This window comes from Primulina eburnea, chromosome 15, assembly GCF_022965805.1.
Source record: "Primulina eburnea isolate SZY01 chromosome 15, ASM2296580v1, whole genome shotgun sequence".
Taxonomy (NCBI): Eukaryota; Viridiplantae; Streptophyta; class Magnoliopsida; order Lamiales; family Gesneriaceae; genus Primulina; species Primulina eburnea.
The window spans coordinates 12,816,937-12,840,919 of record NC_133115.1 but is presented as its reverse complement, the minus strand read 5'-3'; positions in this window follow the sequence as shown (position 1 = coordinate 12,840,919).

Below are 23,983 nucleotides of genomic sequence, written 5' to 3'. Positions count from 1 at the left end.
TTTATATATATATACACGTTAAAAATACCTTGCACTATTTTAAAAATAAAACATCCAACCATACTTGAAATTCAAAGGAGATAGTTTAAAAATATAAAATCTTCATACGTTTGCAAATACTAACTTAACAATAAAGCTAAAACTAACAACTTCTCAAAAACTACTCAAATGCATAATAAAAGTTGTAAAAATATTTTTAACATAAACTTTAAATCTTAAATCATAAACATAAGTGAAGAAAACTACTAGCAATAGTTCTCGGGTTATGTGCACCTTCAGTCCAGTCAGATCAACTATCAAGACCTAAATTATCATTATTATCATATTCACTTGCATCGATCACACCTAGTGAGTCTAAAGACTGAGCTAACCATATTCTTGATAACAAATAATACGTATACAGATCACATGCAACAGTGAAAATACTTTTACGTAAAATAACATTTTCATAATTATGAATAAGCTTAAACAGTTTTCATATCAACATAAACATATTCATATTCATCATAAACATATACGTATTCCGTATTCGTTGAATTCAGATCTTTAATTGTGACTTTCATATTCGTATTAGGGGTCGATGGATCCATCTACATGTAACCATGGTACTGGGTGATGGGGATATTAGCGACACTCTCACCCATCAACTGAGCCTTGACCTTACATATTCACATATCATCGTATTTGTATTAGTCAAAATTATTTCACTTCCTTCAACATTCCATATTTTCATCACTTTATAAAATTAATGCATATAATAATCGTTTTTCTTTTAAACCAAGTATGCAACATATCTTTTAACGTTTACATTTTATCATAAAATTTCATAAACAGTTAAAATAATCATTTTAACATATAAAACAGCATTCAGGACACTGCCATGATGTTTACTATTTTCTATGTGTAAAATGACTGTTTTACCCCTAAAAGCATATCTTTTCGTATTTATCCTTAAACATCGAAACGACGTCCCAAATCATAAAACTTATCTTTTCGATAGATTCCTCGATTCGTTTTTAAACTTAGATGTACATCCCGGTTTTGATTCGTATTGACTCGTAACTTTCCCAAAACTTAGCAAATTTGAATCAAAGCTTCATAACACTTAACTAAACCATATTCAACCCAAATCAATGTACCTAAAATGCTCGGAATCACCCTGAAAGCCTACTAAATTTCTGCCCTTTATTTTCGAAAATGTAGTCTAACTTGCCATGCATCCCTTCGCTCCTAGGCCTTAAGCAACTCGACCAGCCCCTTGTTGACCACCCTAGGACCCTACTAGACCCCTATGGACTCTACTGGACTGAGCTTGTGAGGCCTAAACCAACAGCCCCTCAATCTCGTCCAAACGCATGAACCAGTTTCCCACAAACCCATCCAAGCACATGCACATCGACCTTGCCCTTCGAGCCACGCTCGTGCAGCCATCAAAGGACCCTCATGCAGCCTCTTAGGTCTCCTAGTCATGCTCTAACAATATCTAGAAACCATAACCAACAAGGACTCCTAGCCGAAGACTCCTTAGCCACTAGGACTCTTATTTTCGCTCATCTGTGCACCCCTACTGTCCAGCCCCTTTAACATGCATCTATGTACCCTTATATATGTGGAAAAATATCCCTTCAAGTTCCTCTACCATGACCGCCCCTTTGTGCATTATTAGGAGGAGGTTTAAAAGTTGAAAACACTAGTTTTGTGCATGTATAGCCATAAAAACGAAAATATATAAAGTGTATCATGTTTGCATGAAATCATGTATCAAACACATAATATGGTGTGAAATATGAGAAAAAAGAGATTAAGGCGCGCCTTTGCGTATATTATGCACGAAAAATAGCTTGCGATGCGAAGAACGTCGGCGGGAGAGACGAGAGATGCAACCTTGCTGATTTTTCCTTCAAATATCATGGATTTTCTTCTTCAAATTTACGTGTATGTGTGTGCTTGGCTGGTGGAAGAAGAGTCCTTGTGTTTGTGTGTGTGGTGTGCGTGAGTTGTGTGTGTATTTGTGAGGTTTGATGGCTTTTTATTTTAATTAAAACTCAAGTGTAGGCTTAGGCCCATTAATCATAGTATAACAGGTCCATTAAGCCCTTTAGTAAATATTTAAAATATTTTGCTTAAGAAAGTTTGTGAAAATAATAGCCGAGTTATCAAAAAATTTCATATTTTCATCGAAAATCGAATGCTGGTGAAAATAGGACTCAACGTATAAAATCACCTCAAAACACCTCATTTTCAAAAATATCATTTAAAATATACCACACATTAAACAATTAAATTAATTATTTTAAAAAAAATACTTTCCCTAATATGGCCCTCGGTCTCCGTTCTCGATTGCATCTCGAATAATATTTAAAACACAGTTTTATGCATTCATGTAGAAAAGTACATTTTAAATGTGTAAACATGCACAGTATTTTAATTCATGCAATTAAAATCATTAAATTAAAATATATAAGAAATTTAATAACTTGCATGCATGTGGTTCACGTAGACCTTAAAATTTTCGGTACGTTACAATATACCCCCCTTAAATTGAATTTCGTCCCCGAAATTCTTTTTACCTCGATAATCCAAAGTTTAGACTCTTAATTCTAGCATCTCAATAATCCACGCTTCCGCTGCGCTACTCTGATAAAAATAAATTTTAGAATGACCTTATGTCTCCTCAATCTTAATTAAATTCGCCTTCTAAATCCTCATTTGCGAATCGCAACTTAAAACGACCCATGATGACTTATTTCTATCTTACTATAACCTCAAATTTCGACTTTTCTTATAATTCCCAGTATTATTAATGGAGGTCCAAACTTATCGTGTAACGCCCCAGATTCGACGAATGTCCTCACTGTATCAAGAAGAATCTTTCCAGCGTGCTTATGTCCTCAGTGACACGCACCCTAGGAAACTTCACAGATGGTCACCCATCCAGAATTTCCCAAGTAAAGCACGCTTAAATTTTGAGTTCTTATATGATGATCTACCGAAAAGAAGATGCACATTCTTGATATGAGTAGTACCAATCAAATCTTTTAACTCTCCTCAACTGCACAGTCTCATACTTGAACAGTTTTGGAATCCCTCTCATTCCGGTGCGAGATCTGTTCATTCATGTTTCCTTCGCCTAGAAGCCTACCAGGAGCCGTTCATTGTCCGTGCAATCTCATGGCACCGGCGATCACCTACCGCACTCTTCGGCTCCGGGCCTCACAATAACCAACAATGACTCCTAACCGAAGACTCCTTAGCCACTAGGACTCTTGTTTTCGTTCATCTGCGCACCCCTACTGTCCAGCCCCTTTAACATGCATCTATGGACCCTTAAATATGTGGAAAAACATCCCTTCAAGTTCTCCTACCATGGCAGCCCCTTTGTGCATCATTAGGAGGAGTTTAAAAGATGAAAACACTAGTTTTGTGCATGTATAGCCATACAATCAAAAATATATAAAGGGTATCATGTTTTTCATGCAATCATGTATCAAACACATTATATGGTGTGAAAGATGAGAAAAAGAATATTAAGTCGTGCCTTTGCATATATTACGCATGAAAAACAACTTGCGATGCGAAGAACGTCGGAGGGGAGAGATGAGAGCAGGGCCGATCCTAACAACATTTGGACCTGAGTCTAACTTTTAAAAAGAGGCCTCCGAATCATAATGTGTGTTCATATTTTTTTTCGTTCTATAGCAATTTTTCAAATTAAATCAATACGTCAGAGACACTATAAAAAACTAAAGGAATAAAAATATCAAATATGTCCAAAATGACCACTAAAAAACAACCCACATAACAGTTTTAGAGCTAAAAATACTAATCAAGTCTGTATAATCAATTTGTTCAGTAATTTCTTTCTCAATCGATAACACAGCCAATCCATTCAATCTTTCTCGTGACATGGTTGATCGAAGAAAAGTTTTGATGAGCTTTATCTTTAAGAAACTTCGCTCTGCACTTGCTACTGTGACCAGGACAATCAACAAGATTTTATAAGCAATATGAGCATTTGGAAGATGGATAAGCATTACATCCACCAAAATTTCAGTCAAAAAGCACAGATTATAGATACCACATAAAGCCCCGAAGAAAGTAAAAAAACTACAATAAAAAATTAGAAGCCCGAACAAAGCAAATACAAGAAAATAGACTTACAGATCCTCACGGATCATTCAATCAAACCTCTAGACGACGCAACGAATGTAGTCGATTAAAGCTTGTCTGCAGATGAATATTGGGGAATAAATCGATGACATGCTAAGCAAGTTCCATTTAATAAATATTTGGTTTTGGGCTATCTAATAACTAGTATTATATATAATAATTTTTTTTAAAAATTTTTGGGCCCCAAAAAAGAGATGGGTCTGAGTCATTGAACTCATTTGCCTCCTAATAGGCACGACCCTGGATGAGAGATGCAACCTTGCTGATTTTTCCTTCAAATTTCATGGCTTTTCTTATTCCAAATTACATGTATGTGTGTGCTTGGCTGGTCGAAGAAGAGTCCATGTGTTTGTGTGTTTGGTGTGCGTGATTTTATAAGACTCGGCATATAAAATCACATCAAAACACCTCATTTTCAAAAATACCATTTAAAATACACCACACATTAAACAATTAAAAATAATTATTTAAAAAAATATTTTCACTAATATGGCACCCGGTCTCCGTTCCTCGATCGTATCTCGAATAACTTTTAAAACACAGTTTTATGCATTAATGTAGAAAGTACATTTTAAATGTGTAAACATGCACACTATATTTAATTAATACTATTAAAGATATTTAATTAAAATATATAAAAAAATTAATAACTTGCCTTAATGTGGTTCACGCGGATCTTAAAATTTCGGTATGTTACAATTATAATACATATTTATCCAATTTTCAAAATGGAAGATTCCGCATTTCTTATAGTGCGAATAGACTCAACTTAAAGTTGGAATATTATTTTCAAATTTTTCAAGGTAAAATGCAAGTAAAAAAAATTAGCCTTATATATTCTCTAAGCAATTTATTTAATTCAAGATTTGTTTCAAACTAAACCTCAACAAGAGTTTGGTTCAAATTAAAATATATATGATTTTTTATAATAGGAAAAAGCGTTGCAAACTGTACATATATTTTTAGAGTAGTTCTCTTGTGAGATGATTTCAGGAATATTTGTCTGTGAGACGAGTCAAATTTACCGATATCTACAATAAAAAGTAATGCTCAAATAACTGATCCGTCTCACAAAATACGACCGTGAGACCGTCTCACACAAGTTTTTGTCATACTTTATGGGAAAAATTATAATTAAAAAAATATATTTAAAACCGAACTATACGTATCAATTCGATTTTAATTTAATAAGAACACAGCTCACAAGTTTCAAGGGAATCGTAAACTGAAATTAGAATCATCTTCTAACAATGGAAACTGAAAATAACTGGAACCAAGGATTTATGGTCCAAATAGTTTCGACAAATAAGAAGTCGAATAACCATAACCAAAACCTTTTGGGGACCATAACTAGAAACATATATTAATTTTAAATTTAAGATCTTCTAATATAAATACAAAATTATTTATATAATTAAATTAATTAATTAAAATAATTTAAAACTTATTCCCTATTTTATTTTCCCTTTTCAATAAAAATAAAATATTTATAGTATTTTGTAATGCCATATTTAAGATTATGTAGAGGAATAAAATATATTTCATTCAAATAGTTAAATATATTGCAGATTAGACTTTACACCCCATATTAGCATGTAAAATAGTTGGGATAACAGGCAAAGTGGGGAGTGAAATGATTAAGAAGAATATTGTGAGAGCTGCTTTCCGCTTGCTTTTTCTCCTTTTCTTATCTTAAAGTAAAGCCCACACGCTTCCTCACATGCATTTTATATAGACATATTTAATTATTTTTTTTTGCTAATTATAATACGTGGAATACAAAATTTTTTAAATTTAAATATTAGAACGTATCTTGATCTTTCATATTTACGCGTTCTTTCTTTGAGAAAATCATTTACATTATTTTATTTTCTGAATCATTTTCTTAATGAGAGAGGATATAAAACGTGATTGCGCTCGATTTAGGGACCACGACACATATATAGATAATGTCTATAATTATTTTCAGATATTTTTGTTTTAATTCATCATAAAGCAGAAATTATGCTTATGTCTCTACATATTAAAGTCTCACCATCTATTAGATACATTATGTTGGTAAAGTTAATAAGATAGTTGGCGGCAGCGGTCAGCAAAGTTGAATAATTAAATGAGGTGGTTGGTTGCAGCAGAATTTTCATACGGAAGATGCGTTTTATACGCGTTTTCATACAGACAATGAGCTCTATAAATAAATTTCTCTCCACTCATTTCAGATTATGCCTTCATCAAGTTCTCTCTCATCTTATAGTATTTGAGTGCTTAGTTTTATAATATTTGTGAGGTGTTTGTTATCATGTATTAAGAAAGTGTGCGTTCTCTTTGAAAACAAAGTGATTGGTTGTACATCATAAAATATTATAATAAATTATTTTCATTTCGTCGATGGTTTTTATCCTAATAATTTTAACGGATTTTCAACGTAAATCTAGAAGCTCAATTTATACTTTATTTTAATATTATTTTCTCATATTGTCGCATGTGGGACCAACAGATGGTATTAGAATCTTGGTTTAAAATTTCTCAAAATTCTGAGTATGCTCTTTGGTTGCAGCCCAGACTGATATTCCACATCAGGAAAAAATTTTGAGGCTTTTTTATTAAGGCGGGATGATTTTGTCCAGTTTACTAATTTTTATAGACATAATGCCAGGAAGATACGGGATAACGAAGTTCAATGAAAACAATTTTGTACTGTGGAAAATAAAAATACAAGAAGTTTTAAGAAAGGAGAATTGTTTGGCGGCTATCGGAGATAGATCGGTGGAAATTAGAAACCATGGAAAGTGGAATGAGATAAATGATAATGTTGTTGCCAATTTACGCTTGGCTATAGCAGACGAAATACTGTCAAGTATCTCTAAGATAAAAACATAAAAAATTATCTGAGATACTCTGAGAAAGATGTAAGTGATCATGTCACTACACAACAAGATTTTCTGAAAGAGAAGGTTTTATACTCTTCGGATGGTGGAATCCTCATCGATTACTGTAACGTCCGAAAAATCAACCTATGTAAACCACATGCATGTAGATAAATTAAATTGCATAATTGGATTATTTAATTGATTTTAAATGCTTACTTGATGCATATAATATGATTGAAGGTATTATTGTATGATTAAAGGATTATTTGGAATGATTTCAAGAAATTGAAGTATTTTACCCGAATATTCGTTAATAGGCTGGGGAAAGGAGGCCGGTGACGACCAAGAAAAAATAAATATTTTTAAATAAATATTTTCAAGGCTTCTTAATATGATTAAAAATGATTAATTTTTCTAAAAATGATAGAATTCAAATTATTTTACGAGACGAGAATGATTTTATTCGGGAAGCAGGTTTTGGGCAAACGATGAACTTTTAAAATATCAAATGTATTATTTTTTAATACTAATTTTTATAACCTTTTATTTTTCCATGAAATAAGTGTTATTGAGCCCAATTTAACTAAATTTATTAGGCTCAATTGCTCCTAAACTTGAAAGCCCAAAACCTAAGCCCATTATCATGCAAAATAAAATCTGAAAAAATGAAAAACCTAGCCTCTAAACACACATATCAGCCGAATCACACACACTTTACACAGGCTGAAATTCGAAAAGCTTAAGAGGAAGAAAACTAGGAGTATTCGTTGTCGTTCGTCCTTTTTCGCACCGCACGCTGACGATCGTATATTCTAGCGTTATAAACGCAAATGCACGTTTTCTAAACCACTTGACGCATCATTCAAACCATAATATGCATGTTTTAATTATTTTTGCATGGAAAAAATATTTACGTTCGATGGTTCAAAGATATGACGATTATTTTCAAAGGTTTTGGTGTTTTGACGCTCTTTTGTTTAATGTTATCATACCTAAGGACACGCTGCCAGTAAGAAGCGTATAAATGACGGGAAAAAGTCGTAAAGGGTTGAATCGTAGGCTGGAAGTCGAGCTCGGCCAAGAAAGAGAGTCTTAGGGTTTTTCTAGACCACCCGATAAGGAGATGGCTCGGCTTGGGCTGTTGCGTCGCGTGGCTCGGCCATGGATGGTCTGAACGTGGTCAAGGGTTGGGAAGAGTCCTAGCCTTGTTCAGCGGCTGGGGAAGAGCCCTCAAGAGTTAGGACTCCTCCTTCATGCACGCGCAAGGGGGCTGCGGCTGGGGTGGCTCGCTGCTAGGGCAGGAAGGTTCGTGGCTGGTCCAATAGGGTCTATGGAAGGTAGATTGGGGTGGAGGTTGGGCCTGGTGCAGACAGGACATGAGGCGGATTGAAGGTAAGCTAAGGGAGATGGGTAGTGATCGAGGGCTGCACATGCATGGGTGCGTGCAACTTGGATCAGGGCTGGGGGTTAGGTGCTGGTCTTGGCTAGGTCGGTGAGGGTCTAGGGGTGTTTAGAAGGATGATACCTCAGTGGTTTATAAGCTAGAAGAGTCCTAGCTTGACTAGGACTCCAACGAATTCAAGGAGATGGGTCGCGAGTTTCATGGCTTGGGAAGGAAGGTACATGCGTGGTTTAAGAGCTGGTTAATTGAAACGTCTGCTTATTCGTTTTCTTAAAAAGTAATAGAAGTTTTTTTTTCTCCTTAATCTCCATAATTAAAAATATACATATATATAAATACTTTAAGAAATCTTGTCACCATTTTTAAAATAAAACATCCAACTAGTACTTGAAAATCCAAAGGGATTAGTCAAACATGAAATCATATATCGTTTTACCAAACCTAAAAAGCAATAAATGTTGAAAAGTGTAGCCCATACTAAACCTCTCAAAATCTCTCAAAAACATAAAATGTCGTAAAAATCTTTAACGTAAAATCGAAAACTTAAATGCGGAAATAGAAGCGCTGGTCCTTGAGTTATGTCCACCGACAGTCCAGCAAGTCACTCGTCAAGACCTCCAATATCATAGTTATTTATATCACCTGCATCATACACACCTATTGTGGGGACCCGGACGCTAATCATTTCTTAATCATCATTGGGACTAATTTAATCAATTAAAATAAACAGGGTCTAAATTTTTTTTAAAAAACGCGGAAGGTAATGGAATCACTCTATTCTACAAACCAGTATAATAATACAAATCCTCTATAACATGCATCTAGTTTCAAAACTAGGGTTCAACTACTACAATCAAGTAATGAAACCTATCTATATCCAAGTCCGGAATCACCACTCTAATCTCGATCTTTCTTCACCTCTGTGACCCTGAACTTGTCCCATCTGTTGTCATGCACACATACAAACAAGACAACAGCCGGATAACTCCGGTGAGATATAAATATCTCAGTATAAACAATGTATCAATGCAATCATATAAACATATATAAAAGCATAAACAATCATTAAAACATGTTTTCAGTCTGACTACATGAATCAATAAGAATCTGTATTTAAGTCAATGACTTGTTATCTTATCTTAACTTATTTCTAACCTAGGGATCCCGATTTAATTTAGACTTTGGTATGCTGTATCGAATGTCTACAATAGACGTCGATCTACATCTAAGCTCATCGATACACCGTAAGTCTAGAGTCTTCGCGGTTCTGACAAAGACTCGGCGATTCTGCCCTAGCTAGGCTGATCTGCCCTAGACTCAAACTCTGGCTCTGCTATAATTAAATAGACTAAACATATCAATCTGATAATCTGTAAATATCAATGCAATAAAATAAAGTATGTGATTTTGGGAAACTCAAGTCAAACCTGACTCGAGTTGTGCAATCTCGAATCAACATTTATTTATACCTTTCTTGCTGTCACTCTGATACAATCGAAGTCTTGACTCAAAGTCTGTCAATGTTCAATCTAGCAATGACAATATCAATATTCTGTATCAATATTCTATTTAAATCAGGACATCTCTGTCTTATCAAATTCTGACGATATAACAGTGCAATCTTGCGATACTGGTAATACCAAACCAGTATCTACTCATTTCAATAATTTACAATCAACCACCGTATGAATCTGACATCAATTCTAGTCAATCTCATTTTGAAAATCATAACAATTCCATATTCAGTCCGTTTCTTAATCTGACTTCGAGTCTACGCTGTCTAACATATCAAGAACAACATATATGAGTTCCATTCAATTCTGACAATATCATAATTCCAAAACATGTCAAAACGTAGTAAAACTTACGTCCAGTTGTAGCCTACGTTGATAAGAACACAGTACTGAAGTCAGATTCAAAATCAGACGGACGGATTTTGCACAATCACGATCCTAAACTTCAAGGACAATTTTGATAGCGTTTCTTTCGATTTCCCGGATTCAAAATAAGCCAAGTGGCTCAGTGTGCCTATTGCACGTCTCGCGCATATGCGCGACCACCTTCCGCGCATATGCGCGAGACATTCTGTCTCGGCGCGTAGCTTCACGGAGACTCGCGCATATGCGCGCCTTTACTCGGCGCATATGGGCGAGGCCATTGCTCAAATTTTCCAAGTCTCGGGTACCCTCGCGCATATGCGCGAATCTACGTCGCGCATGTGCGCCAACCTCTCTGGAACTCTCGCGCATGTGCGCGCATACAGTCACGCATGTGCGCCAAGTGTTCTGCTCCGCACCATGGGCTTCTGCCTTACTCGCGCATATGCGCGAGACCTTCGGCTCTCGCACCAACAACTTCACATACAACTTTTAATTCGTGTCTCGATTAGCTCTTTCATAATCGTCTCGATTAAAAATTAATAATCGTAATTCAACACGCTATAAAATCTTGGGCATTACACCTAGTGAGTCTAAATTCTCAACACGTCCTATCCTTGATAACAAATAGTACGTAATACAGTTGACATATAACAGTGAAACATACTTTTACTTAAAATATCATTTTCATAATAAATCATAATCTTTAAACTTAAATATTTTCAAAAACATAACCATGTCACATAAACATAATCATATTCATATCCATATTCATATTCATATTCATATTCGTGTTTGTTGAATTCAGATCGTGATTGTGACTCGTATTCTTGATCGTATTGGGCAATGGATCCATCTAAAAAAAACCACAGTACTGGGAAGCGAGGGACACCAGCAACACTCTCACCAGTGAACTAGGCCTGGCCTACGTATTAACATATTCGTATTTGTATTCGTAGGTCCAAAATTAAGGCGACGTAATCCAAATGCATGCGAATCTAGGAAATAATAGAAAATGAGTAATTAATTGATTTTAATTGCTAATTAATTATATGACATACATGTTTATATGTTAAATATGATTTTATTATCATCATGCATAAAATTGTAATTTTAATGAATATCCAAGTGACGATCGAGGAACGGAGACCGATGGCTGAAAAATGTAAAATGTTTTTATTAAATAATTATTTTTAATTATTTAAAAATATGGTTGATGCTTTTTAGTATTTTTGAAAATAAGGGTTTTGAGGTGATTTTATACGCCGGGACGTAAATTTTATCGGTGTCGGCTTTTCAACAAAATGCGAACTTTTTGGCAAACACGGCTAATAAATTCACAAATTTATTTAACAAAAAACTTTGTTAATATTTTATTTAAATCTTAATTAGACTAATGGGCCTAGTTTAATGGCTTAATAGGCCTAAGACCTAGTTAGTAAATTAATTAGTATATTTTTGTATTTAATATGTTAAAAACCCTACACTTTACACACAAACAATCGGCCACCCTATATTATTTCTGAAAAACTCTCCCCATACCCTCACAAACACACGACAGCACACACCATACACTTTGGGAAGGAGATTTTCGAAGGAGAAAGCAAGAACAAAGCCAAGGTTGTGTCCCGTTCTTCGTCGTCAACGGATTTTCGTGCGTATATAACGCAAAGGCACGCCATACATCTCCTTTTCTCATCCATCATTTCATATTATTGTTTGAATTATTGTATGCACAAGGAACATGATTGATTTTTTCCAGAATTTTCGGATATAGCATGCACACATGAGAAAACTTGAATTTTGATGCAAATTCATGACTGTTTTTATGATAAGGGGCTGCCATGATCATAGGTGATGAACAAGTGAAGCTTAGGAATGAATTTAAGGTGTCCTAGGACCACTCAAACACTGCAACGCGAATTGGAACAAGCAAGAACGATTCCTGCTGTCTTGCGGCTTAGGGGATCGAGTTTCTTTATCAAGGGGGAGGGCTGGCCTTGGCTTGGGTTCAGGGATGGCTAGGGGCTTGTTTGAGTCTAGAGTAGAGTCCCAGCCAAGCTAGGACTCGGGTTTGAGGGCTGGGAGGAGTCCTGATACACAAGGACTCCTACCCGAGAGCAAGCACAGTTTTGTGCATGGAGTGCGCAGCTTGCTGGGAAGGAAGGGCACGGTCCAAGGCTCAGGGGCTGGACTAGGGCGAGTCCTAAGGGTCTTAGGAAGTGAACAACGTGTGGGTTTAGGAGCTGGGCTCGTTGGTTAGGTCCTAGACTCATGAAACTAGACTCCTCGCTGTTGGGGAAACTCGGCCAGCATAGAGATCACTTGGGGCTTCTCGTTTTTGGGTTGGGCTTGGGTTTATTAGTGAACTTAGGGTCCAGTAGGGTACTTTAGGATGTTGGTCAAGTTTTGGACTAACATGGTTCGGGGCTAACTCGTGAAAATCGAAAGTTGGCTCGGGGTCGAAGTTTAGGTGTCAAAATAGTGTGTTTAACTAAGAAGAAAATTGAAAAACGGCTCACGGCGGACGAGTCGTGGTTCATTAGGGATAAAATAATATAAAAAGACTAAATTTAGAATTTAGGAATTTTATATTGAAGTTTGGGATTTTACGGGATTTAAACACCGTCGAAACAATTAATTAAAGATAAATGAAAAAGTCTAATATTTAAGCTAAATAAAAATATGATAAAATTCATGTAGGCTTAAATAATTTTTTGGGACATGTTAGAGTCAATGAGTTCAAGAAAAAGTCAAATTCGAGGAATTTTACGTCTAGGGGTAAAACGGTCTTTTTACACCTAAAAAAAATTAATAAAAGTCATGGCAGTCCCCTAAATGATATTTTTATGATATTATGACTATTCTTGAATGTTTGTGAGATGTTCATGATTAAATTATGATTTTTAAACGTCCATGGGGTTTTTATAAATTAAGGAAGACATTTAAAGGACATGTTGCATTATTGGTTTCAAAAACAAAAATGTTATGTTATGCATGATTTTTTTTTAAAGTGATGAGAATGTAAATGTTGAAGGAAGTGAAGTAATTGTGACTAATTCGTTAATGTTGGAGATGTCGTGAGGGTGATGGTCCCAGTGGGAGTCCGACGATCGTATTTTCACCATTACGAATATGTGGTAACGGTAAGAATGAGAATATCGTGAGGGGAAAAGGCACCCGAGGGAACCCATTTGTGAGAAAAGGCCCAAGAGGGAACCCCGACGATCGTATTTCTATTCGAATCATGATAGGCCAAGGCTCAGTTGACCGGTGAGAGTGTTGCTGATGTCCCAGTCGCCTAGTACTGTGGTTTCTTGTAGGCATCCATCGATTTTTCATGTGCATGTCATATCAGGAAAGTTAAAATTAACGATCTGAATTCGACAAAGGAAAAGGAAAAGGAAAAGAAAAATGTTTATGATCATGTTAAAGGTTGTATGTCATGTTGAGGAAAAAAGTAAAATATTAAGGTTTATTTATGTATGTCATGAAGATGTTTATGTTTAAAGTTTATGCATCATGAAAATATTACGAAAATGTTTAGGTTTATGCAACTTCACGAAACGATATTTTAAGTACAAGTATTTTTCACCGTTATATGTTGTCTGTGTTACGTATTATTCGTTATAAAAATTATGATAGGATCGATTAACGTATCAAGAGTGTTTAGAAGGGGGGGTTGAATAAACACTCACAATTAAAACTGATCTTTTCGAATTTTGAGTTCAGTTTGGTGACAAACTGATTCTCGGAATCTTGTTGGTCAATGATAATCAGTTAAACTAAAGTAGTAGCGGAAAGTAACTGACTGAAAGATAGAATACGAAACTGAAAGAAAATACACAAGAATTGTTTCTGGATGTTCGGAGATTTCAATTACTCCTACGTCACCTCTTCTATCTCAAGGATAGGATTTCCACTAAAAGACTTTGATCGAATACAAGATTTGTACTTACCCACTTCAGTTTGGACTTATCACTGCCAAAAGCTGAAACTCTTAGTATTACAAAATGTTCTCAGTGTGTAACTGATCTTAGCACTATCGAATTATCGATTATTTCAAAGTGCTAGTGAGCTCAAATTATAGCCTTGGCTGCTACGAATAAATCAAGTCAGAGTGAACTAAGATTTTGGCAGAGTAACAACAAGCTTTGAATAGAGTGATCTTCTTGTTATTCAGTTGTTCTTCTGTCATATTTATAAGCTTCCCTTCCAACGGTAACTTGAGATATATCTGAATCTTTGTATCCGTTGATTGCCACTTCATTATTCCTTGGTAATTGTTTGCTTCATTTATTGTAATGTGGCGTCTTAATTGATTTAGCCGAAATGCGTTGTTCTAAGCTGTATTGATTGAAGTGCGGCGTTTCATATTAAATTGCAGTCTTCTATGTCTCTTTGTTGGTTGAATGTTCTTTCTCGAGACATGTTTAGTTGAAGGATCGGCTGGATGTATTATTTGTCGGTTGACGTGTTCCAGATTTGCTGGTGAGGAGAATAACTGAATTGCGTTTCAGTTGCGTAGATTAGTTTACTAGATTCAGTTGCTGAGTTCAGTTTACTCGATCAGTTGCTGAGTTTCAGTTTAATCGATCAGTTGCTGAGTTCAGTTTACTCGATCAGTTGGTTAGTATTTTCAGTTGGTTCATATTTTGTCAAACGCCGGAATTTAGTTTCCAACAGATTATGGTGTGTTGAGTCTTTAGACTCACTAAGTGTGAGGCCCGTGGCCAAAGAGGGCGGGGGTGATCGCCGGTGCCATCAGTTGCACGGACAATGAGCGGCTCTTGGCAGGCTTTTAGGTGGAGGGAACATGAATGAACCGTTCTTACACCGGAAGGGGAGGGATTCCGAGACTGTTCAATGTAATGGACTGTACAGTTGAAGAGGGCTTAAAAGAATTGATTGGTACTACTCATATTACGAAGGTGCATCTTCTTTTCGGTAGATCATCACATAAGAACTCCAAAGTTAAGCGTGCTTGACTTGGGACAATTTTGGGATGGGTCACCTCCTGGGAAGTTTCCTAGGGTGCGTGTGAGTGAGGACATAAGCACGCTGGAAAGACTCGTCTTCGTACAGTGAGGACAATCGTCAAATCTGGGGCGTTACACTAAGTGTGATGGATGCAGGTGAGGTTGAGGGAAGTCTTGACGGATGATATGACTAGACTGATGGTGCACACAACCCAAGGACCAGCGCACCTACTTATTTCCGCACTTACGATTTATGAATCATGATTTATGATTGGAGATTTTTAAGACTATTTATTTATGTTTTAAGAGATTTTTGAGAGGTTTAGTATGGGCTATACTTTTCAAACTTATTGCTTTTTAGGGTTGGTAAAATAGTTGACGATTTCTTTTTATGACTATTGCACTTGACTTTCAAAATGCTAGATGGTTGTTATTTTATTTTAAGGGGTAAAATATTTTCATGTGGCAAGTATACATGGCCGAAAATTGAGTGTTTTTTTTAAAAAATTTCTAGTACTTTTAAAGAAATAAAAAGGGCAGGACGTTGAGGCCCGGGGCCGAAGGGGGCGGGGGGTGATCGCCAGTGCAATGAGGTTGCACGGACAATGAGCGGCTCCTGACAGGCTTCTAGGTGGAGGGAACATGAATGAACCGATTCCACACCGGAATGAGAGGGATTCCGAGACTGTTCAATGTAATGGACTGTACAGTTGAAGAGTGCTTAAAAGATTTGATATGTACTACTCATATCAAGAAGGTGCATCTTCTTTTCGATAGCTCTTCACATAAGAACTCAAAAGTTAAGCGTGCTTGACTTGGGGCAATTTTGGGATGGGTGAACCCCTGGGAAGTTTCCCAGGGTGCTTGTGAGTGAGGACATAAGCACGCTGGAAAGACCCGTCTTGATACAGTGAGGACAGTCGTCGAATCTGGGGCGTTACAATAACCCGCACGATATTTCCGATATGTAGTAGTCATAATCCCTTCACGTCCTTCAACAGGTTATCATTAATTATTAAAAACATCCATATAATATCATTTTTATTTTGAAACCAAGCATGCAACATATCTTTTAAATGTTTAATTTAACCCTTAATAATCAATGAACATTTAAAAATCATATTTCAACATGTAAAAATTCATAAACATGTTACATAATCATATTAGTATATAAAATAGCAAATAAGGCACTGCCATAACGTTTACTAATTTTCCGATGTAGAAAGACTGTTTTACCCCTGGATGTGACATTTTACGTTTTTGACGTTTTCTTGATTTTCTTGACTCTAACATGTCCCAAATAATTTTTTAATCCTAAACTAAAATTCTCATAATTTTATTTATCTAAAAAACAAGGCTTTTGAATTAATTCGTAATTAGAAGTTTGAAGGCGTTTTAATTCCGAAAAATCCCAAACTTCAATATAAAATTCCTAAATTCTAAATTTATTCCTTTTATATTATTTTAGTCCCCATGAACCACGAATCGACTCCCGTGGACCTTGTTTCAAGTTTTTAAGTTTAGGAAACCCTAATATGACACAAACTCTTCGACCTCGAGCCATCTCTTGATTTTATCGAGTCACCCCCGAGCCATGTTGATCCAAACCCTGACAAACACACTATAGTACCCTATTGGACCCAAGGATCCCATGGAAAACACCCCAAAAATAAAAACGAAACCCCCACTCTCCTAACCTAAGCTGGCCGAGAATTGCATAATGACAAGGACTCTTGTTCTAGCTTCCAGGACCCCACCAATGAACCCAACCACTGAACCAACCATTGTGCCCTGAGTTAAGTCCCTAAGGACTTGACGTGACCTAGCCCAGGCCCCCTGGACCGAACCCACAAGCCTGCAACAAGCACAGAACCTGCTCGTTCCTTCTTGGATTCTCTCGGGTAGGAGTACTGGCTGTCAAGGACTCATCCCAGCCCCTTAGCTCGAGTCCTAGCATGGCTAGAACTCTTCCCTTGACTCTCTTGTGACCTTGGCTAACCTTGGAACCAACCGAACCAAGCCAATGCCTTGTACTCCCAAAACCGTGAACCAACAAGATATAACAAGCCAAGTGTGGTTCTCGCTTTCATGTTTAATGATTTCCCACGTTTTTGTGTGTTTCTAAGACTCTATATTCATGTAAAACAATGTCTAAACATGTCCTGATCATGGCAGCCCCTTTAACACATATAAAACATGAATTTGGAAATTGAAAACACTAATTTAGAATCCATAAGCATGTAGTTACGAAAATATATCTTGTGTGCTATGTTTTCCCAAAAAAAATCATGCATAAACAAATACTATGGTGTGATGATAAGTAAAAGGAGAATATGATGTGACTTTGCGTTTTAAATGCACTTGATGGGGAGAGTTTTGATGTGTGCAAAGTGTGTGGCCGTGTGATTGAGATGCAAGTGTAGGGTTTTTAGGTGTTTAATATATTATATAGCTTAATTAAATACCAACAAGGCTTTAGGCCTATTAAGCCTCTAAATTAAGCCCATTAGTCTTAATTAGAAATAAATAAAATATTAGCAAAGTTTTTGTTTAAATAAAATTGTGAATTTATTAGCCGGGTTGCCAAAGCTCGCATTTTTATTGAAAAACCAACACCGATAAAATTTACGTCCCGGCGTATAAAATCACCTCAAAACCCCTTATTTTAAATAATTAAAAACAATTAACCAATAAAAAATTTCTATTTTTCAGCCCTCGGTCTCCGTTCCTCGATCGCAACTCGAATATCCTTTAAAATACATTTTAATGCAACCATGTATAAAATATAATTTAAACATACAAATATGCACAACATAATTAATTTAATGCAATTAAAACAATTAATTAAAATACAAGAGAATTTAATAAATCATATGCATGTGGTTCGCATGGACCTTTAAATTTTCGGGTCGTTACAATCTTCCGCTCTTAAATTGAATTTCGTCCTTGAAATACGCTTATCCTTAATAACACAATGTTTAGACTTGGTTCTAGTGTCCCAAAAATCCACGCTTCCGCTGCGCTACTATGAAAAACTTAAATTCTAGAATGTCCTTACGTCTCCTTGATCCCAATTAAATTTTCATTCTAATTCCTTATTTCCAAATCGCGATTTAAAATGACCCATGATGACTTAATGCTATATTATTATAACCTCGAATTTCAACTTTTCTTACAATTCTCAATATTTATAGATGGATGAACATACTTATCGTATATTATTTTATACCCAAAATTTTCATCAACTTATCAAATTTCAATCTTAAAATCTCAAACGCATCCGCCAACGCTTAGATTTTCAAGCCTAATATCGATTCATCTTTAAAACCCCTTGATTAACATTCCTTATAACACTATAACCAAGATATCCCAATGTTCCAAATATTCTTAAAAGTGTAAATCATCAAAAATTCTTATAATTTAACCCATTCAATTCGTTCTTATTGCTAAACTAGTCCCCAAATTCCTTAACAATTGCAAAATTAATTCTTAATTTCCTCAAAATTTATCAATTGATCCTTAATTTCAAAAATCCTACCGTTAACCCATAAGTTCTCGTTATTCTTAATTTTCTTCTACAGTTTTCCCATGACATAATTTCGATAAATTTAACCCAAAATCAACTCCTATAACCAATCTTACCTTTCATCAAAACTTAAAATCCCAATTTATACATTTTTATGCTCCCAAAGTCATTGCAAATCCTCGAATCATTATTACTTGTGAGTAATTCCCAAAAATTAATTCAACTAGTAACCACGAATCATAAATATTTTCTTAGAAAATTTACATGTCCCAAAAGCATTCATAATATTCATGATGAACTTATGGCCAAAAAAATAAAACGTCAATACCAAACCCAATAATCAACATGGTCCAATTCCACCACAAAGCCAACATGCGTTAAAATCAAATAATTTCTTATTTCATATCGTATCACGTATGAAATTCCAAAGCATATAAATCATATATCCTCATAGAGCTTAAACATGTGACGTAAACATATAATTCATATACTTATGCAGGTAACATCATAAAATCATATAAAACATTTTAACTTACAAGTTTGAGGCTTGAAGACTGATCTTTCCGACGCTGATGGTGGCATAACCCTTTACAGAACCATTGCTCTGATACCAACTGAAACGTCTGTTTATTCGTTAACTTAAAAAGTACTAGAAATTTTTTTTTCCTTAATCTTCATAATTAAAAATATACATATATATAAATACTTTAAAATATCTTGTCACCATTTTTAAAATAAAACATCCAACTAGTACTTGAAAATCCAAAGGGATTAGTCAAACATGAAACCGTAAATCGTTTTACCAAATCTAAAAAGCAATAAATGTTGAAAAGTGTAGCCCATACTAAACCTCTCAAAATCTCTCAAAAAGCATAAAATAAAATGTTGTAAAAATCTTTAACGTCAAATCATAAACTTAAATGCGAAAATAGAAGCTCTGGTCCTCGGGTTATGTGCACCAGTCCAGCAAGTCACTCGTCAAGACCTCCAATATCATAGTTATTTATATCACCTGCATCATACACACCTAGTGAGTCTAAAGACTCAACACGTCCTATCCTTGATAACAAGTAGTACGTAATACACTTGACATATTACAGTGAAAAATACTTGTACTTAAAATATCATTTTCATAATAAAGCATAAACTTTAAACTTAAACATTTTTATAAACATAACCATGTCACATAAACATAATCATATTCATATCCGTATTCATATTCATATTCATGTTCATGTTCGTGTTTGTTGAATTCAGATCGTGATTGTGACTCGTATTCTTGATCGTATTGGGCGATGGATCCATCTAAAAAAACCACAGTACTGGGCAGCGAGGGACAACAGCAACACTCTCACCGGTCAACTGGGCCCTGGCCTACGTATTAACATATTCGTATTCGTATCCGTATCCAAGGAAACACGATCGTCGGGCTCCCACTAGGACCATAACCCTCACGATATTTCCAACATGTAGTAGCCACGATCCCTTCACATCCTTCAACATGTTATCGTTACTTAATAAAAAATTGCATATAATATCATTTTTATTTTGAAACCAAGCATGCAACATATCTTTTAAATGCCCAATTTAACCCTTAATAATCCATGAACATTTAAAAATCATATTTCAACATGTAAAAATTCATAAACATGTTACATAATCATATTATCATATAAAACAGCAAATAGGACACTTCCATGACGTTTACTAATTTTCCGGTATAGAAATACCGTTTTACCCCTGGACGTGACATTTTATGTTTTTGTCGTTTTCTTGACTCTAACATGTCCCAAATAATTTTTTAAGCCTAAATTAAAAGTCTCATAATTTTTTTTAGCTTAAAAACTAGGTTTTTGAATTAATTTGTAATTAGACGTTTTGAAGGTGTTTTAATTCCGAAAAATCCCAAACTTCAATATTAAATTCCTAAATTTAGTCTTTTTATATTATTTTAGTCCCCATGAACCACGTCTCGACCCCCGTGAGCCATTTTTCAAGTTTTTAAGTTTAGGAAACCCTAATATGACACAAAATCTTTGACCCCGAGCCATCTCTTGATTTTATCGAGTCACCCCCGAGCCATGTTGATCCAAACCCTGACCAACACACTAGAGTACCCTACTGGACCCAAGGATCCCACGAAAAACACACAAAAAAGAAAAACGAAGCCCCACTCTCCTAACCTAAGCTGGCCGAGAATTACATAACGACAAGGACTCTTGTTCTAGCTTCCAAAACCCCACCAACGAACCCAACCACTGAACCAACCCATTCTGACCTGACTTAAGACCCTAAGGACTTGCCTCGACCCAGCCCAGGCCCCCTGGACCGAGCCCACAAGCCTGCAACAAGCACAGAACCTGCGCGTCCCTTCTTGGCTTCTCTCGGGTAGGAGTCCTTGCTGTCAAGGACTCTTCCCAGCCGCTTAGCTCGAGTTCTAGCATGGCTAGGACTCTTCCCTTGACTCCCTTGTGACCTTGGATAATCCCTGAAACCAACCGAACCAAGCCCATGCCTTGTACTCCCAAAACCGTGAACCAACAAGACACAACAGGCTATGTGTGGTTCCGGATTTCATGTTTCATGATTTCCAACGTTTTTCTGTTTTTCTAAGACTCTATTTTCATGTAAAACAATGTCGAAACATGTCCTGATCATGGCAACCCCTTTAACACATATAAAACATGAATTTGTAAATTAAAAACACTAATTTAAAATCCATAAGCATGTAGTTACGAAAATTTATCTTGTGTGATATGTTTCCCAAAAAAAATCATGCATAAACAAATACTATGGTGTGATGATGAGTAAAAGTAGAATATGACGTGCCTTTGCATTTTAAACGCACGATTATTCGTCGACGATTTGCGAAGAACGAATAAGAACCTTGGCTTGAATTCTCTTTGAAGCTTCCACCGATTTTTCTCTTCAAATTGTGGAGGTGGGTGTCGTGTGTTTGATGTTGATGGGGAGATTTTGATGTGTGCAAAGTTTGTGGCCGTGTGATTGAGATGCAAGTGTAGGGTTTTTAGGTGTTTAATATATTATATAGCTTAATTATATATCAATAAGGCTTTAGGCCTATTAAACCTCTAAATTAAGACCATTAGTCTTAATTAGAATAAATAAAATATTAGCAAAATTTTGTTTAAATAAAATTGTGAATTTATTAGTCGGTTTGCCAAAAAGCTCGCATTTTTATTGAAAACCAACACCGATAAAATTTACGTCCCGGCGTATAAAATCACCTCAAAACCCCTTATTTAAAATAATTAAAAACAATTAACCAATAAAAACATTTTCTATTTTTCAGCCTTCGGTCTCCGTTCCTAGATCGCAACTCGAATAACATTTAAAATACATTTTAATGCAACCATGTATAAAATATAATTTAAACATAGAAATATGCACAACATAATAAATTTAATGCAGTTAAAACAATAAAATAAAATACAAGAGAATTTATTAAATCATATGCATGTGGTTCGCGTGGACCTTTAAATTTTCGGGACGTTACATTAATGGGTTAGGCGTGTCCATTATGGTCCCTAGGTGGGCTGGTCAGGTGACGGCTCGAGGTGGCTCGACCATGGTCCATGAAAAATTGAGAGTTTGCTCGGTACAACTTATGCATGGTTCGAACTAGGGCTAGGTGACATAAAATGTTTCACTCATGGTCCAAGGTGGTAGGTTCATGGTTTAAGAGGGGCTTTTAGGTACAAAAAGTTTATGATTAAAATTTTCGGAAGAAAATATTAAAGTTTGAATTAATTTGAATTAAACGCTTCACAAATTAATAAATAAGAAATTAAATCGAAAGCCTCGAATTTAAGCCCAATAAAAATACTAAAATTTAATTTAAGCTTAAATAATTATTTTGGATGGTATAGGGTCAATAACAATAAGAAAAAGTCAAAATCGAGAATTTTAAAGTCCAAGGGAAAAATGATCATTTTACAGCTGGGTAGTACAAAAAGGCTTGACAGAGTTCCGAAGGGTCATAACGATTGTTAAATGATTGATTTTGATGAAAATATGTTATTTTATGATTTATGGTAAAATTGTGCAATTTTTAATGTTAAAATATTATTTTTGGAAAGTCATGACATTTTATGCTATTAAAAAGAAAAGAGGACAAATATCTTGAGGAATGTGAATTGACTTTGACAAATGATATAGAGGATATGTGGGGGAACCGTTTTAAGAAGAAACTGTGAATTTACAATTTTATGAGAATGTCGTGAGGGAAAAGGCCCAGAGGGAGCCAGACGATCGTAGTTCCATGGCGGTGCCTAGTGCCCGTCCCCATGCACTATATTGAGCTAAGACTGATCAGGATCGGTTTTTTAGAAAGGTAAGGAATGTAGATGATAAAAGGCTAGTTACTTTCAAGGATCAAACTTCACCAAAAATGATAAAGGATGCAAAGCTTTACAATTTTATGATTTTACGATACTTGATTTATTTATGCCTAAAAGTATTTTAAATAAAGTATTATTTTAATGCATGTGCTTGTATATGCATTATTTGCTACTAGTGTTTAGAACGTACTGAGTCATTAGACTCACTAGGTTTGAATGCTGCAGGTGATGATGATATTGAGGGAGGCGCTGACGCTTGAGTGGATCGATTACGGCAGTACATTCTTTAGGGACATTTATTTCCGCACTAGATGGATAGGCAAAGTTTAAAAGATTTTGTTAAGGATTTTATTAGAGGTTTTATGCTTTATTTGAAGTTAATTTTGATTATGTTAAAGGTAGAAGTCGAATTTTGGTAAATGGCGATTTTATGCACTTGAGATTTAAATTGTTAAATTATTTCGATTTATGGATATGTTAAGTTCATTATAAATGGTGATTTTCGGATTAATGGAAAAATGTAAATTCGTAGAATTTCAAAGCTAAAAAGTGAGGATCGTTTCAGTTGGTATCAGAGCGAAGGATCCCCAAAAGGTTGTGTACTGTCACTCTGAAAAGCTCAAGAAGTCATGCCTCAAGTATGTGAGTTTTACCGCTTTAATTTTATATGCTTCATTCTTAAATACCTTTATGATACATGGTATAGAGGTTAGTTGCATGTTCCATTTAAAATGTCAAATGCTTATGGGTTACGTGATTTGGACGGTGTGTACAGAGATGCCTCCTAGACGAGTTCTTCGT